This window comes from Melanostigma gelatinosum (assembly GCF_949748355.1).
Source record: "Melanostigma gelatinosum genome assembly, chromosome: 14".
NCBI classification, from domain to species: Eukaryota; Metazoa; Chordata; class Actinopteri; order Perciformes; family Zoarcidae; genus Melanostigma; species Melanostigma gelatinosum.
In genome coordinates, this window is record NC_136647.1 from 22,960,419 (window position 1) to 22,967,491 (window position 7,073).

Consider the following 7,073-nt stretch of genomic DNA (forward strand, 5'->3'; position numbering starts at 1 on the left):
ACGTTTAGGTGTCCTCGTAAATGCCTTCAATCAATTCTAGATACATACTCATCTGTATTTATTATCTACCAACTATTAAAGTAAGTTACTTCGACCAACCACAGAAGCATTCAGCTATTTTATTTATTTATTGGTTTATTTGAACGGGACAGTGCACATTAATAAAAACATTTCTAGCTAAAAGGCTATTTTTCATCTGTAGTCCCAAGTATAAGTCACCAGTTTACACAGTCACTCGTTAAACCTAAACACCTGTTGCTGAAAAACAGTCATGAGCATGTTGGTATTCTGTAGAAACTACGTCCGCTTTTGGAAAATCGATTGTGACAACTGAACATGTAACAACCAGACATTTTGATGCAGGTAATGTTTTAATTTGATATATATATATATATATATATATATAACTAGTTTTCAAACCCTAACCCTTTCAGTAGGTTTTTATAAAAACATCTTTAATTCAAATGTTCACTTAAAATGGCCTTATACTTCACTGCAATACAGTGTGTTATAAAGCATTTATTATAGTTTATTTACTTCTAATAACTGCTAAATAGGAGGGATGACATACATTATTATCCACAAGTTCTCATGATAAAGCAATATTGCATATTAATTAAGCAACTATAATTAATGATATCACTCTACTTTTCTGTTATGCTGGCATTTGGACACAAACTGTCATGTTATATTTTATATCTCTACAGCCCGAGCGTACCCCAATTGGGGTTGAGGTACCGGTTCCGAGGTTCCGAATGGACTTTTCATCAAGAAATATGAAAATTGGTCCATACATGTAAAATATCGATATATAATCCGGGCAAAATCGTCATGCAAGTCATTTTACGCAATTATACACAGTTATACACAAAGTAATTCAATACACTCGAAGATTTATCACAATATCAGGATTTTTGGCCAAAAAATCTGCCAGCTATGCACCCGAAATTCATCTTTCATCACAAATCCGGCCTCGACCAAGGCGGAAGGATACATCATTCCGCAAACTGACCTCCGACAAAGCGTTCAAAACTTACAGCACAAAGCCCAACAAACCTCACACTGCTCTGCAGAATTAAAATTGAAAATCTCCATACCTTTTGCCGATTTTCGTCCGGAAAAAAACATTTAATCCATTGAAAGTTGGTACAGCTCTGAAGCGCATTTCCTGATCAGTCTCCCTGCGTTGGAATCAATGCGCTGAGACATTCCATGTGAAAACGGGGCGGATCTATCGACTGGACCAACTTGTTTTTCGCATGGGGGTCGAGCCCACTTTATCAAGATTTTGACTGACTAATCGCCCTCAACGTTCCAAATAACACCCCTGATGGCTTTCAATGGACTATTACCGACCTAACAACATGTCATACGACTAAATCCACCAATCACAGGCCTTAAAAATCCCACATAGACACTGAGTCAGAGCAGGTTTTTTTCAAGGATGAGACTTATGACATCTGGAAATAACTGAACATGAATGAAAATTATTGCAAACTGCTTTATTACGATGTATTGAACACTCTTAGTGATAAAGAAAGTGAATATATAGTTAATATGTAGTTATATAGTATATCAAATTTGAATAGAGCAGCGCAAAATCTGGTTCCGAAAATCAGAATTTTGATTGAAATTCTGTACTCAGACCTCATTTTATGCTGGCCTGCTAAGTAAAATTAGCTTGGACAGACCACAAACATGTTGTGCTATGACTGTGGAGTGATTTTAGGGTTCATTAGGCATTATTTAAAAAAAAAAAAAAAGTTCAATGCAGGTGCTTTTTTTCAGGCGAACATGAAACTTTTTCAGTTTGAGCTGTGCCATAAGTGTATCAGTTATTAACCAGTAACATATACACAATAATTACATAATTGAACACATCTCACAAGTGTTACCTGTATTCTGGAATCAAAATTATTAAAATAGACCTTGCAGTTAGAGCTGGGGACTCTCTTGAGTATGGGAATGCAATTTTCGAGCAGAGGCCTAAAAATAGGGCTTGGGCTATAAAGGTTAAAGAAAATGTGATATGTTTTCTGCAGAATGTATCATTAGGCAAGGCAAGGCAAGTTTATTTGTATAGCACATTTCAACAACAAGGTAATTCAAAGTGCTTCACATAAAACCATTAAAAGCATCAAAACATAAGGCAAAAGAAAAGGAGATTTAAAAACAATTAAGAACATTCATTAAAACATTAAAAAGATAGATAACAAATTAATGATGATTACAGTTGAAGGGCAAATCAGTGGCTTTATTAAGAAGAAAACGACAGACCCAACAAAGCCTCACCATGTGTACAACTTTATCTCCATCCTCCAACTTAACAGGGCCCTTGATTGCCCTTGTGTGAGTCTCTGCCTCCAAACAAATATTCATGGGCTTTATGCTGGGGGATTGTTGTGAAACTGGATTTGAGGACAAGTTCAATATTTATGATTTGAAATGAGGGCTTCAATCAATGTGTCACTGGCGACTGAATTTAATTCAAGAAGTGGTGATTCAAATCAGCATCCACAGTGCACTGCTTGACAATGCCCCCCGCTCCTTTTTCGATTACTTTTTGACCGAGTTCCACATCACGATGCTAGTCGAATCAGTCAACTAGAACTTGGTGGAGTTGCCAGATTCAAAAGTCTGGACCCAGGCAACTAATCACTAGCATTTTGTATCAGAAGGTCATATAGTGATCTGACTCCATCTACACATCAGCATAATCCTTTACCACCTATCCAACAGCCTTGTATATTCTGGGCAGGTGCCGTTTTAAATGGCAAGAAGACACTGTTCTTAAGCTATAACTAATTCAGATCCAAAGCCTACAAACACTCAGAAGTAATCCCGCTATCTTCCTATGCAGACCAAAACCTTTGATGAAAGTCACTGGAGATCAAGGGGATCTGTCAAGTGCTTTCCAATTTTCACAACCTAATATAACGGAGAGCCATCCTTCAAAGGAGCCCTCTTGTGGTACTTTATTCTCCAAGTTCATATTCAACAGCTCCACATCAACAGCGCAGATTTCTGCCATATGGTGGGGGTTTTGCCTTTGCCCCATGGCAGCTTTCTCCTTTGGGTAGAATTCCAGTTCGAAGGTAATCAGCGCATCCACAGCTCTTTATAAAAGGCCCCATGACTTTCATGTCTATAACGTGCCAATAAATTGCTCATGGAACAAAATGAAGTGTCATGACAGTTTATGACTGCCAACATTGTGTGTGACAGCTGAGTTCCCTCTTGGGAGGTAGGAGATGGTAACCGTGAGTAATCCTGCATCACGTTGCCACAGTGGCCTCTTGTAGCATAATGGATTACTCACTGCTTGTTGTTAAATATTAAATCCAGATAAGTGTACTGAACCAGATGTATTTACTGATCTGCTCTGCTCTCACAAAAATCTCACAAGGAGATATCTGACTGTAGAAATAGCCCAGACAGCAACCCACTGACGGACAGGCTGAAACAGGATGTAAAAGTTGTCTTTTACAAACGCATTAACAGGGTTACAAATATGTGACGTTTAAATGTTCCGTCCATTACACAGATCGCTTATGGAGATGGAGACAGCTGTGGCTCAGCAGGTCGAGCAGATCGTCCATTTATCGCAGGGTTCAGCTACATACTGAAGCCTAAAACGATCCCGATGTGAACAAGAGGCTTCTTGTGAAGGGCTTTGGATAAAAGTGCTTTATAACCATGCTTTTGGGTGTGACTTTGCCATGTCATCACCTTTCGTATCTTAACAACCATGGTGTTTGTAATTAAATTGTTTACTTGAGTGGAACATAGTTTACAAGAGCACAACGTTTTTCATAGATCTAGCCTAAAAAAAAAAAGACTTCTTGACTGAGGGCTCACCGTGACATGATATCAAACAAAAGTGTACCAAATATGTCCTGTGATCTGAATTGAAACAGACAAGACAGTTTAATGTGTGACCCCTCTGTTGCATGTCATACCACTATCGCTCCCCCATTTCCATTCTTTGTCTCTACACTGTCAAATGAAGGCAAAAATGACTCAAAAATAATCTTTACAAAAAAATGTTTTGCTCTTAAATAAAACATGCAACAACAAATGTTATTCACAGAAACAAGAAAACAAAACACAGAAAAACCTTTTATTTATAGACTGGTGGTTGATAGTAATTTTTATGTACAGGTTCATAATCCCAAAAATATATTGCTTCAGTTTAAGCATGGGTTCTGGTCAACATCTGTGTGGGCTTCCTGCTGACATAGCTGTCGGGAAAAAGCAAGGGCTCGTAATTTTAATAAACAGCCACTGTGATCAAACTTAAAGGGTTACCAGCCTGATCTTGCAAATCAAAATGGTAGATTCAAGTGAAAGACGCAGCCAGCAGGTGTGCCTTCTTGGCCTTCAGCTTCGCTGCCTTCACTGCAGTGTAACAAGGAGCTCATGCATTTGCAAAACGTCAGCTCCAACACATTTTTGCAGGGATATGCAGCACCGCAAATGTGCAAGCATTTATTCTAGTGCTGGGCAACGATTAAAAATTGTAATCGCGATTAATCGCATGATTTATTTTATAAACAAAGTTCAATAATGAATTCAAAAGTAGTGTATTGCGCACTTTTATTTTAAAAGTTCTGCTATATGAACAAATGTACAATACTATTTGGTTTGTAAACACTTTAAACAAATCAGGTTATTTTTAACAGCAGTATTCCCTTTACACAGTAGCAGTTATAATACAGTTATAATGATTCTGATAATAGATATTCAGTCGGTGTTCACAACTTTATCTTCATGTGTGTAAGAGATGCAATTTGAAATATACACCTTGAAAACTGCAAACATATCTACGCCATGTTTTTAGGTTTGTTAAATTCTCAGTAGCGATAACTAAATGATGCTTATTATACATATTCCAAACAAAACAACTTTAAAAACTCAACAAATTTTTTTTTTAATGAATCATTTCTTTTTTGCTTTTTTTGGTATGTTGGTCAGACACACATGCAATTCTGAATACCGTAATATGTGTGTATTTGTTATTAATGTACGTTGGTACATAGAAGGTGATAAGAAGCTGTCCATGGGGACTTAGGACCCAGGGGAATGTAGGTGAAGCATGGAACCTGTAGTCTGTACCGTGGCAGTGACCTGCATGAGGAAGTTAAGCTAATAAAGAGTTGCAGTTAAAAGCAGTTTGTTCTCGCGTGCTTATATATTCATTTAAAAACACGACAATATGTATTTTGATATTGTCACGTTTGATCCTGTAACGAAACGATGGCGCACGTGTGTCTGAGACAGGAGGGACCGACGGTGACGGAGTGAAGGGGGGTTCCATACCGGGCGTATCACCCAGGGAGGGGGGGAGCGGCAGCAGCAGGAAGTGACGCCGCAGCTGTTCACCTCTCGCTGCCCGTTCTTGTGTTAAAAGTGTCTGTTTAATAATAAAAGAATGCGTTAACGCGCGATAAAATAATTGTCGGCGTTAATTAATGAATGCGTTAACCATCTCTTCAGATGGTAATACACACTCAGTGGAAACCACCTTTTAGTCATCTCATTTACAGAAATAGAGTAAGCACGTAGTCCATTGACAGTGTTCATTTTGGATCTTTTCAGAGGACAACATATGGAAGAAAAATGATATAGCCTAATAGTGATAACCTACAGTTTATTATCATGCCTGTTAAAAATGTAGAAATGCCCTGAAAGTAATCTGTGGTTTAGTAACCATTTTCACTTCTAATATTACTGTATTTGTATCCAGCACAATATTATTTTCGGTTGTATAATATATAGAATGTACTGTGTTATAGTGTATTTGAATTAAACACATTGCAGTAATCTATTTGTACAGTCATTTGAAAAGCATTTGGAACAGCTGCACTGAATTTATAAGCATGCAGTAACTGTCTATTTCATTACTTTATAATAATGGTTAATCATCCGCTTAAAGTGAAGTTTGACCTGGACAGATAATCACTATATATTATTTGTTTTTTGTTACCTTTTTCAACCAGAAGTGTCTGCTGGCCTTTAATCCAGTATGAACAAGAACACATAGAACAAAGAGTGTTTTATATAAATACATCAATCAATACCTTGATTGATGTATTTATGTAAAATAATTTAGGAAACTCATCAGTTTCTTGAAGCACCAGTCAGAATTTACTGTGTGACTCAATCTAATGAATTATTATAAGAACTCCAATTAGTGCAGCTGATGGCTGATGGAGTGCCAGGTCTACCCTTACACATGCATAGAGATGAGGTGGATTGCCATCGCTCTCTTCATCACAGAATTTTCAAGCCTACTACAAATAAGTATATTGCATTGACCTTTGTGCTTATTAACATTCAAATAAAAGCTGCAATATTCTACAAATAGCCTGGCTTCCCCTCTGTGTGTGTTTTGTATCTCTGTAGATACAGCAGCATGTCCACAGTCAGTGAGAAGAAGCTTTGACAGCACTGTGTTTTCCATTTACCCTGTTTGCTTTTCTGAAGACAGTGTGAAGGCACTGAGATCTCTGAGATGTATAACGTTGCTGTTGCAGAGTTCTGCCCACTTCAGGAATCATGTGCTTTTAGCTGGCTATGGATTCAATGTTGAGGAAAGCCTCTCAGGGGATCCTTGTCTGTGGTGAAGATTGCGGGGAGCAGTGTGCAGATATGTTTAATGTAAACATTTACCTCTCATGTTTTTGAAGTTAGCATTACGTTTCCTACAAAACATATATGCTAAAGCAAATTTGTTGTACGTCAATATTGTTTAAAAGAGACAGGATTGCACTGTGAGCTCTTCCACTTCAGTAACAGTTTCTCTACATTTACCTTTGTTGTCCAGACCCGCTATCTGCAAATAAACAAATATATATATTACAGTCCCAACACTGTTGCAATATCATAACTACTGGATATGGTTAGTTCATCAAAGAGGATAATCTGATCTAGATAAAATACAGTTGAATTAAATGGAAACAACATATACATATTAGTGCTGGGCAACGATTACAATTTTTAATCACGATTAATTGCATTGTTATACGCAAAATTCAATAATGAATTCAAAAGTAGTGTATTGCGCACTGTTA